The sequence below is a fragment of the Amblyomma maculatum genome, chromosome 1 (genome assembly GCF_055883805.1).
Source record: "Amblyomma maculatum isolate TAMU_Amacu chromosome 1, ASM5588380v1, whole genome shotgun sequence".
NCBI classification, from domain to species: domain Eukaryota; kingdom Metazoa; phylum Arthropoda; class Arachnida; order Ixodida; family Ixodidae; genus Amblyomma; species Amblyomma maculatum.
Window position 1 is genome coordinate 401,505,345 of NC_139344.1, and position 12,178 is coordinate 401,517,522.

At 46.1% G+C, this 12,178-nt stretch overlaps 1 protein-coding gene across 4 annotated transcripts in view; it reads left to right on the forward strand.

Annotated features, from left to right (window-relative positions):
- The window catches only part of LOC146208705 (uncharacterized), a 99,621-nt gene that overhangs the window by 1,903 nt on the left and 85,540 nt on the right, over positions 1-12,178 (forward strand). The window lies entirely within an intron of this gene.

Genomic DNA, 12,178 nt, shown 5'->3' on the forward strand with positions numbered 1-12,178 from the left:
AATTCTTTATTACCGAACTTTGTTACTTGCATACCTCCACCGTCCGGTACAACCTATTTGCACCTAGTGTATGAAAAGTATCCTCCGCAGTTTTAGTGCGACAGTTTTTTTTTTGCTTATTGCTCAGTCTAAAGCGCCAGCGGCTGCTATCTATGAGTAGGAAAAGCGCGCTATAAACAGACGCATAAGATTATTTCAGGATAGCAGCAAAGCCAAGCTCTGTAGTCAGCTGCGCCGAATGCGCGCATCTGCAGTGACTCATCAAGCCGCAAATGCGAGTGCAGGAATCGCGGTGCATTAGCCAGTACAGTGCGCTGTCATGTGGTATTTATTAAATATTGCCGTGTTTCATTTTTATACGTACAGGGGCTATATTAGGCCATCTCGTCGGTATCTCCTCCAACCAATCTTTGCACTGTTTTAAAATGATTTGTACGTTTAGCATATTCACACCACATTACAGAGTAAGATACAAACAAAGATAAGGAATCAATATTATCCTGGTGTAAAAACAATTTCCCGCAGGGTTTCACAAATGTAAAGGAGCAAAAATGATTTCTTGAGCTGGTGCTATCACGAACGGAAGCGTAATTTAGTAGGAAAACATAATTTATTCACTACTTAGAATGCAAACTGCGTTGAGCGCTGCATAGGAGAGAGTCAACAGGTGTCAGCATGATCAAGTGTTTAGAGGTTACTGACCTTGGGATGCCAAATTCCCGAGAAACCGTTGCCAGACAGGTCCGCGCTCATTCGGGGTTATGACCGCAGGCCAAGGGCGCTGGCCGACTTACGCCCTACTTGATACGGGACCAAACATGGCCCGTCATTCGGCCAAGCACCCATGGCCGGCCAAGGCAGGTGCCAATCAGCAGCCGATGGTCGCTCACAAGTGGACAGTCGGCCAATGCCGTCTGGGAGAACTAGACAATTAGTGAATAATTGTCTTTTTGCTTCTTGTTAGTCAGCTCTAAAAGTGCATCTTGTATTTTATTTTATTAGACCGTTGATGAGAATATTTCTGGTGCATTTTCCGAATCATTTTTCTCGTTTAAAAAAGTGCGCCACCTTCTTGTGCATCTGGATTCTATTCGAAGCACGCTGGAAACATATTTGGGGCATTATTTGTATAATTTGTGATAGCATGAAAAAAAAGATTATTAGTACATTAGTATTGCTTTAAAAGTCATTGCCTGTCTATTGGGACATTTTTCATTCCTGCTAACAAGCCGAACTTTATGAAATCAATTTTTAATGTGTTAAATATACGCTAAGGGGCAAAAAGTATTCTTACGTGGCGGCAAGTTGATGAAAACAGAAGAATAGAGAACAGAGAGAAAATGGTCGATGTTCGTGAGATGTTTATTGAATCTGTTAGCGGGCCTAGCGCGAGCGCTCCTGCCCGCGCCACTGCCCGCTACCTCTTCGTTGCTTGTCTGTACCATGACCCGGAGCCACCGAGCGATATCACCAACTTGCATATCACCATTTTTCTTTTAGCAGAAGACATGTGCGCGTAAACGCAACAAGAAACCATAATGCAGAGCTATTTTGTTTTCAATAGGAATTGGAAAAACTGTTCGTGAGTGGTAAAATTTGCCGTTGCTGCAGCAGTTTAAGTATCAAAGGCAGTGTGCTGAAAATGGTATTCATGGTTAGCATATACTTTCTCTTTGGTGCGACAGTTAACTCAAAATCGTTTTGGATTTGCGGCGCACATAAATAGCAGTGAGCACATTCGCTTTAATATATGAAGTTCCAATGACTGACAAGATGATTACCTACTGCTTAGATGCCGCACCGTACACAAAAAATTGACATCTTACCATTCCGCCAGCACAGCCTCGCATGCGGCGTCAACCGAAGCAGTCTAAAACGAAATTGGCATGAAGCAGTACATCCCAATGATCTTGTGTCTTTTCCCCTGCAAGAAATTGTAGCAAATGGTTACGCAAATAAACCAACAAATACTCTCAAAAACCGGCTAAGTTACGAACGTATTTTAAAAATGAAGATGTACATTCAAATGTGAAGAAGGTTCGGTGCGCTCCCTCCAGTGACATCGCTATTGGTGAGAGCGCTGGATCTGCTTGTTCGCGGACTGTTCCTGCCGTGCTTGTAGACCGAGACCTAGTTCCTCTAGCAAATCCTCATTCTTTATTTAGTCGAGGTGCGGGGTAGAAACGTCGGTCCTGGAGCTCCGTAGCCGCCCTATTCATACACCTGCAATGCCAGACGACGTTAACAGCAAGGCATCCTGGCGGGTCCAACTGTCATCTGCTCCGGCTCCTTTCGCCAGCAGGGTAATAATAAGATTACGATGAAATAAAGTTATGAAGATAGATGTGTTTCTTCTTCTGCGCATAGACGATGCACTGAACTGTTTGAAGGGGCTGAATTCTTTTCTTCCCCAGATTTACGTTCCCGATACTGGTAGGTCTCGATGGAAGGAGCCGACTGCGCTAAAACCGCCTTTGTTACTCCCGATGGCCTCTACAAATTTACTGTTTTGCCTTTCGGCCTTTGCAATGCTCCTGCAACAATTGAGAGGATGATGGACAACATTACGCAGGGACTGAAATGGAAGACTCGTCTCTAATATCTCGACGACACCGTCTTTTCTCCTGACATCGACACTAATTTCTACCGCCTGAAGCACGTCTTGACCTGCCTTTCTGATTTCGTCTTGCAGCTAAACTTAAAGAAATGTCATTTTACAACCCGTCAACTAACCTGTTTAGGGCCCGTTGTCTCCAAGGAAGAGTGTTCTCCACACCCGGCCAAACTTCCTGCTGTCACTGCCTTTTCCACGCCGAAATCCATCAAAGACCTGCCCATCGTCTCAGGCTTGTGCTCCTACTTTCGTCGGTTCATTTTAAAGTTCGCCTTCATTGTTTCCCCTTTGACAGAGCTTCGTTTGGGCCGTTCCGAGTTTTCGCTCTGGTCACCATTGCCGCATCGTAACGACACCACTCATCCTACGTCACTTCGACCCGACCACCTCTACTGAATTACACACTGACGCCAGTGGTGCCGGTCTCAGCGCTGCACTCGCTCAGCGGAAATCTCGGTTCGTCGTCGCATATGCAAGCCGAATGCTCACGAAGGCGGAATAAAATTACTCCGTCACTGAAAAAGAGTATTTAGTAATAGTTTAGGCTGTGACCAAACTCCACCCTTACATCAATGGCCGCCCCTTTGTATTTTTGACGGACCACCATGCACTTTGCTGGCTTTCCTCCTAGAAGACTACTACGGGCGTATTGCCACGTGCACTCTTCGTCTACAGAAATTTGCTGTCAACGTAGTCTGTCAGTCTGGCAGCAATCATCATTACGCCGATGACCTTTCTTGCTGCTCCGTTCCAGCTGACGTCGCCAGCCTTTCCACCTGGGTTGCCTCGCCAACGCCACTTCACAGTGGCATGCCTTCTGCGCAGCGGTGAGGCCCTTGGGCAGCTTCTCTTATCGATCTCCTCTCCGATCCTTCTGCTGCTTCTCCATCGCGTGCGCAACGCCGCCAAGTATCGCACTGGGCCATTCGCGACAGCCTCCTTTATCGCCGCAACTACAGTGTTGATGATCGCAAATGGTTGCTAGTCATTCCCCGCCACCTACGTTCACAAGTCTGCGACTGCTTCTACGCTGACCCACAATGCGGCCATACGAGAGTGTGCAAAACATACCATAGGCTACGCTTAGGATGCTACTGGAGGGGCATTTACACCTTCGTCGTGAAATATGTTCGCTCATGCCTCGCCTGTCAATGTCGCAAGTCCTCTCTTTGTCGTTGTTTTGGTGAATTACAGCCTTTACCTTGCCCATCGAACCCATTTGATCGCGTCGGTGTTGATTTATACGGCTCTCTCCCATACACTACCTTTGGAAATCGCTTGGGCCTTCGTCGCGGTTTACCTCCATTTGCCCCAGAGAGCCTTGCCTGGCCCATATAGAGATGTATTTTGCGAAAAGCGCGTACTGCACACCCGAGACTTTCTTCAGGTGGACCGGGAGTTTTTTTTTTATTGCCATGTTGAAAAACAGCGGGGATAGCACCACTCACTGTGGTGTTCCTCTAGTGCCTAATAGAAAGGGACCGTGTTCTGCGTTCTGGATTCTCACGTAGGCCTGTCTGTTTGAGAGGAAGCGCTTTTTCATATACTCGAACCCGCTCTTTCTACACCCCTTTTCCGAAAGCGGTGTCAGGATTGCCCCGTGCGTCACATTATCGAAGGTCCTTTCAGATCTAGCGCCAGCACTATTTTTTCCCCGTTCGGATGTTCTATCGGATTTAGCACCTCTCTGCTGAGCTGTAGTAGAACATCTTGAGAAGATTTATTTGCCCTGAAGACGTACATCGAGTCGGCGAAGACTCGCTTGTTTTCTAGATCGTCGGATAGTCTGTGCCTGACCTTAGGTTCCATTAATTTGCCCACGCACGGCGTGAGAGAAATGGGCTTGAGGTGGTCCGTATCTATGCCTTTGCCCGCCTTTTGGGTGAAAGGTGTGAATGCTGTCTTCCATTCGGTGGGAAGAGGAACTTCGTCCGTCCAGATCGATTTTACGTGTTCTTGTAGGGATTGGTATGCGTGCTCTGGTAGCTTTGCTAGGAGTTTTTCCGTAATTTCATCCCTTCCTGGCGCGGTCCCGCGTTTCATTCTCGCTAGGGCCGCCTTGAGCTCTCATAGTTTGAAAGGCTTATCGAGCTCAACATTTTCGTCTGCACTGTACCTGTAAGCTTCTCCCTTTGGGTCTTGGGTCGTGCTCAAGTGCTGGTCTTCAGTGGTGCTGGCGTTTCAGCGCTAGCTGGGCCGTATTTCCTTGAAAGGAATGTATTGCTCTCTTCAGGTGTTTTTGCGACTCCGTACGCGTTTGGCTTTGATCTATGATTGCTCCGAAGAAACGCCATGTGTTCTTGCCAGACACCTGCCTAGCTGCCGCGTGGAACCTCTCTACTCAGTTAGCGTCCGCGAGTTGCGCCGCTTATTCTGCCGCCTCTTTAGTTATCGCCGCTTTTTGGGTTTTTAGCTTGCGATTATGTTTCTGCCTGCGCCATCTTTTGACCATGCTACGTCTGGCCTCCCAGAGGTAGAGGAAGTGGGTGTCCACATCCGTCACCACCTTTGAGAGCTTTCCCGGCGTTTATACGAACACAACAGTGGGCTCTCCTTAATCTGCTGGTCGCTCGCAAAGGATTATCAACGCGTGCGGCTGGTGGGTTGTCCGATGTTAGCCAAAAAGGCCGTTGCGCATTGCTTTGCGCAAAACAAAACGAAACACAGAATTACAACCACTCGCCGATGCTCTCTGCCTGTCGCACAGCGAGAATTTATTCCGTGAACAAATCGCAATCAGCGCTAAACGCTACGGTTCACATATGAATGAGGCGTGAATATTCAGAAAGTAATGCAGTAAGAAGTAAGCCTTAATTATCTCCCTTTTCTTCCTTCAATAAAAGCGGTTCTAGAAACTTATGACTGGCACGACTGAATGAGCAGCGTCATGGTTCAGCCGTACCTTTTTGACAAAGCCATATAAAAATCGCTTCAGGAAAAACCTGCACGTAGTCAGTCATGAAATGGCACGAGTACAATGTTTCCATTAGTCGCCTTGAATTTATCTCTCTTCTCAGTAGCGTCCTATTGCACCGTGAGCTTGTCACATTGCAAGAAACGATCGAAGGTAACCTAGTCGCGGCCACAGCTGCTCGTGCATTAGAACACATGCACAGCAGTGCTGTATCGGGCAAACAATTTTACGTTTATATGTTTGTATGTCCGCAACGCACCCAAGACGAGGAGCAGCGCACGCCGAAAGCTTCCTCGGGTGGCTCTGAATGCCTCTGGTTCCTAAAATTGACGTCACAACAGACAGGGAAGCACTTACTGTGTGAGTTAAAAATGTAAATTTGCCCTCACAATGATGTGGAAAATACAGAATGATGACTTATGAAGTGTTTTAAATTGTAGAAGATGTATTAAATATTCTCTAAAGCTCAGCCACGACGTGAATTAAGCTTCCACTATCCGTTTATGCTCTTGGAGGCGATTTCTCATGATCACCTGAGAAAGATTCCTTGGTATCGTCATAAATAAGAGGATCTCTCGACTACATAAATTTGAATATTTATGATACATTATTACTGCAGTAGTGAACGATGTGCTGATATGTACTAGAAGCAAAACCCGGCAGCTAAACGAAGTCATAAAGAGCCCTCTACAACAAGTCACAGTAAAATCTATGGTACCGTTTCGTCCATTCCCCAAACCTGGGCGGGTAGTGTGATAGCCTTGCATATGAAATTACTGAGAAAAAAAATGAAAATTTTATACAGCACGTGTACTGATAGGTAGAAGAGTAAGCGCGGCGGCAACCATTAACGGGAGGCATAGCAGAGCGCTAATTGCAGCATCTGGGGACACCGCCCCCAGACAACCCAAAAGCTGTGCAACGCAGCAGTTTTCATCGGCCACTGGCCACAGTACTAGTTGAGATGTAGTGCGTTTCAGCAAATGTCAGTTAGAGGAGACGACACTCAGGTATATTTCTCTTGTTGGGTCAAACGACGCCTGTCCGCACTTCTTTCCGCGTGTAAAACGAAAATGCACTTGAAGCAATTTTACTCTTGTCAAACATTTATCCAATAGAAAAGCTCCGAGATTATGTGATGTTCTTAAACTGATTTAAAAATGGCTTCCTTCATGGCTTCAGAGTTCCCTGAAAATACCCCGGATGTAGACTAGACCAAGACCGACTGAAATATAGACCTGCACAGATAGCACTGCTCCAGCGCGCACCTTCTAGTTCATAGCCTTCGCCGCTAGGAAACGAACTCTACGGGTAGCCTAGCGCTACTGTACACCTGTTAATAAGAAGGGTCTATTAGTTCTGTCATTTTTCTTCGTCGTTATAGTTTAATTATCTGTCCACGCTGTAATGCACAAACATCTGTTCTGCGCATGTGCAGCGAGTAAATGCAGTGCCGTCGCACAAAGCGGAATCGCGGTATGTCTTCTGGCGAGAGAAAAACGTTGTAAAAATAAACACTCTTTGCTAAAATACAAAAAGGCAAAATTTTCGAAGTATAACTCGGGCAAAGATTTTTTTTTTTTTCAATTTGGATACAGTTTGTTTATATTAATTTGTGATTTGATGATGATGAAATTGACCGGCGAACCGGTCAACCGAGCGCTTTCAACGGCGAGAAAGGTAACGAAAGTTGGCGCACGAGGTCCCATAGGACCCCGTTTTCTGTGCAGGTCTGTATTTCAGTCGGTCTTAGACTAGACATAGTGCACCCTCCCGCAGATTCAGTTGGCTTGCTCGTTTCGCCCAATTTATGTCTCGTCAAAAGAGCTGGCTTATTCTAGAGCGATCTGGCTCTGTATAGGAAGGTAAGATATGCTCAAGGTCAAGGCCAACAGGAAGCGTACCGTGCTTCCTAGAGGAAGGCGATGGGGAGAGAACAAACGAGGAGAGCGGGTTGATAAAATGCTCTAATGTTTGCACTGCGCACTACTACAGTATTTGATGCCTATTCTATTTCTGCTATGTTGAGAGCTCTACTCAAAACTTCAAAAGACACCAAACAATTTTGAGAATGCTCCAATTGCTTTAGGAATAAATGCGATAGAGCTTTTACCACTGCCTGATCATTCGGCAATTGTTCCTTATAATATTTCTATTTATTTTCCACGCCATTAGTCTTTGATGAATTTCGATTGACAAATTTTAAGTACAAATTTACTGCCAGCAGTGCTGTTGCAGACTTGATGCACCATCTCGTTTGTTGCTCAGACATTATGTTTATGTTCTGTAGAGTTAGGGTTTTTTACATCCAGAGGGCAACTTTTGAAACAGCTTTGAAGTTGTGGTTGCGGCGCGGGATACCTAGCCTTTCTCTAGGCCATTATTACCTGCGGTTGAGAAATTTTGAGGGAACTTCAGGTACTCACCCCGTCGAGGTGCCTGATGCTGATCGATTCCACTCCTGCCTTCCAGTGTTGTGAGGTCACCGGTGCTAAAACTTTGTTGCACGGCCGCTTCTTGGACATAACACCGCTGCCTCCCAGTGCTGTGCCAAGGAGATAGTCGCCCAGCGCTCGCCACCAGATTCCATTAGGAAAGCTGCTAACTTCCTTCTCGGTGGCGAGAACTCGAAATCAGTCTCAGTAAGACGCAAGAAAGTCCTCTTTTTGCAATATTGAAATGCCATTATACAGAACAGTTCGGAGCAATGGCTGAAACTACTAGTCATACATGACTCTTATCGCACAGGGATGTCCTCGGAGAGTACTTCGCGTCCTCTCCTTACAAAGCTGCACTCCACGTGACGGTCACTCGTGATGGTCGGTACCTCCAACGGCATCGCCTGTCATTTTATACACCGCAAAATATTGGAAACTGAAATTCTATAACCGGAAGCAGCTCCTGTTGGCGGCCGAATAAATCCAGTCAGTAATCGCGCCGGTCACAATCTTCAAACCTGCCATGGCGCGAGATGTTCCTCTTCTAGGGAATAAGCCCCATGCTGTCTGTGATTTCGCTTTTATGTCTCGCCATGACGCTCACAGATGCTTTTTTTCCAGTGCACCGCTGCGATGCGTGACATCATGGAGGATCCTCAAGACGCGTTAATTGGGAAAATTTAGGGTACAGCTGAACTGCAATTAGGGAGACGTGCTCGGGCACAACAGCGTGTATACTTGCGTTACCGCTTTGAAAATGGCCCGAGAACTTTATCCCTAAACTCTCTATGTATTTTCGGGCAAATATTTACTCTCTGTATTGATGACTATGGTTGCTCTGCAGCGACACTATATATATTTTAGTAGATTCATATACTGTGTATATCCTGTATATATACTGTTTGTGTGATTGCTTTGGTTCCGACTGAGCAAATTTGATCCCTGAAAATTATCAGTGGCATATACAAATTTATTCCTATTGCCAAGACTTTTCTATCACCTTGGGGAATTGTGAATTGAATGTCTTCTACTCTAGCCTTTAAGATAGCCTGTTGGATGTTTTGGTTCGTTTGCGTTATCTTAAGCCTAATGGCGATTAACTTAAGAAGTACCTACCCACCGTGGTGTGCAGTGGTTAGGGCTCTCGCCTGCTGTGTCCAAGGAGATGGTACCGAATACCGGCCGCTGCGGTCGCCTTGATATAGGGGAGAATATCTAGACTCCTATGTGAGGTTCGATGTGAGAGCATTGGGAATAACCCCGCGTTTGTCCAGGCTGCAGGAGCCCTTAACTACGGCGTATCCTATATCCTGAGTCGCTTTGGGACAGCCCCCTAAACCAAATCAAAATGATACGTATCTTACGAGTAACGGATATTAAGCGCATTGGCCTGCATTCATTGACATGCCGCTGCGTCCCTAGTCTCACCGCATCTGTCAGCTGCCCTGCTGCTGTTGACGTTTTTGTTGTACATTACGATGATCTTTAACGACGAGTATTTCGCCTCCAGCATGGTACATCCCTCTCATACGGCGCACAAGGAATGCATCGGCAGTCTCACTCTGAATACTGTGGATGCAGTAGAGAGCACCACTCAGGCTTCCCTTTCTTCATGTCTCCCTCGAAAAAACTGTGGTAACACACATCACACAATTCACCAGTGGAGATCATTCACACCTTCATTTTACTTGACCTTCGTTCTCCTGTGCTGCTCTTGTGTTACTTGGAAAGTAGTTTTGTCCGTCGCCACTTGTTCTGTACACTAGAAAGCAGACTCCGAAGCTCAATCTGTTTTGCTCGCCATCGCCAAATGCCTCTAATTCTGCCCCGCCTGTACCATCCCTTAAGTCGGCTCACCTTGCACTCACGGCAGAGTCGTTTCACTTCAGGGTTTCTACATTTCTTCTACGCCTGGGTAGCATTAGAGCCGCATATCGCTCTTGTCAGTCTGCTGCCGTAGCGTTAACCACAGCCGGTTTCTGTTGGCGGCAAGCGGCCTCTTCCGCCGTGGCGTACGTTCGCGATCCCCAAGAAAGTCGGAAAGCATAGCCCAAATTATTATGAGTAAGATTAAAGTGCTGTTCGAAAGCCTCGGAATGTTGCAGCTGTTTACAATAGGCAGCTGAGTACTGGAATTGGTAAGAGAACATGTCTACCTAGGACAAGTAGTAAGCGCAGATCTGGACCACGTGAAGGAAATAACTAGGAGAATATTATTGTAACAAAGCGCATTTATCAGACACTGGCATGTTATGTCTAACAGCTTGCAGGCATCGCTTAAGAGTTAGCTACATATTATTGGTACTCGCCTAAGGGGTTACCATGTGGAGTCTAACAAAACGGTTCTGATTATGTTGAGGACAACTCTAAGAGCTATGGAACGAAAAGTACAGGTGCAACATTCAGAAACAGAAAGTGTGCAGAGAGGGTCAGAGAAACAACTGGAGATTATCACATTCTAGTCGACTTCAAGAAGTTATGTGCACGATAGGTAGTGTGGAGAGATAACATCGATGGTGGCTAAGGGTGAACAATTTTAACCCAAGAGAAGGAAAGCACTGCAGGGGCTCGCAGAATATTAGGTAGGAGAATGAAGTAAGGCTGTATGCAGGGTCACGTGGACGCATCTAATACAGGACCAGGTTAATTGAAAGAATAGGGGAGAGGCCTTATCTCGTCAGACACAAGCCTTAATTTTTCAGTCTGTTGGACGATGGTGATGATGATGTTGACGCTCAGAATTGTGGCTTTACCATCGCCATGGTACAGCTTCATTATTGGTTATTTTACAGATGACGCCTTGAATTGATTCGGTGAAAATCGCCATATCCGTATAGAACAATTTGTCACAAAAGGGAGCGTAAACACCGCATACACTTCGGCCAGGCACCACTTCTCCATTCACACCAAAACACTTGAAATGTTTGTCCTATTAAGATACAACTTTTCGTCTTAGCTCAGCCAACGCTCACCACATAAAATAGTGCTAATTATGGCTATGGTGCCACAGGTATTAGCCAAAGTGTGGTTAGACACATCAACTTATATGTGAACATACCACTGGCGGTGTATCTTCCCACAGCGGACGTCTGGTAGTCTCACTGTCATGGATTTCATGGGCGAGTTTTGGTCGGGCAGTAGCAGCTCCGGTTAGATAGCGTCGTGCTCCTATCCGATAAAGATTGAATATTCCTGCCACAGTGGAAGGGGCTAGCCCCTTGAAATAAGGAAATAGCCAGGGCAGTGAATTTGCAGCTATGAGTAGGTAGATGAGCCGTAACAGGATGTTTTAGCGGCGAGAACAGATTTGAGAAATGTGGTCCGAGTGCCGCAAGGATAGCGCAAAGGTGAAGGTGAAGGAGTGTGGCAAAGTAGTTATAACACAGACCGTTGGATTGAACTTTATCGACATATATGTGTTGCCGTCTATTAGAGGCCTGGTTTCTGAGGGGCGGCGTGTCCCAGGTTCTTTACCCAAATCGTTGTGGTGGCAGGTATTCCTCCACAAAAGGAACGTCTAATATGATGAATGGCGCGCTTAAGAGCCCCAAACACGGTTGCAGTGACGGGGTTATTTTGTCCTGAATAACTTGATGGATAGTAAATGCCAGATCACTGAACGTTGTCGAGTCAGAACGCCAGAAGCGTCCAAGCGAGCCACGCAAGCCAGGCGTCCAAACTTGGGTGTGATCTGAGGCATATTGAGCAGTCTCTATAAACCGCAGTGCTGAAATATTTCATTCACGAACTCGTAGTCACATTTGATAACCAGAAATTTTAGACGTCCTCGGCAAACCGAATAAATAGATGACAAAGTTTGTCAGTTTTATGATGCGAGTAATCATGAGCGTGTGCTTCATCGATATGCCTCGTGCAGGTGTCACCAGGAAGTTAACCTATTAGGCAAAGTGCGTCTTGCACTTCCTTTCTTGTGTAAGGTGACGAACGTTTCCTCACAGTCATAGTACCCATTATGGCAATGTCCTAAACTGGAAGACCATGATGGTGAGCAGGTCCGAAAAATAACATTCATTTAACGGCTCACCTGTTCGGGGAATCATGTGGTCGATTAAATAGCTCAGTTAAAAATATGTTGCGTCTGTGATAAGTTACACTCTTTGCATGTGCGCATACCACGAGGTTAGAAATTCTTTGGGTATTTCTAGATGCATATTTTTGCTTTTAAGAAGCCTTCAATACTGGCTTGCAGCC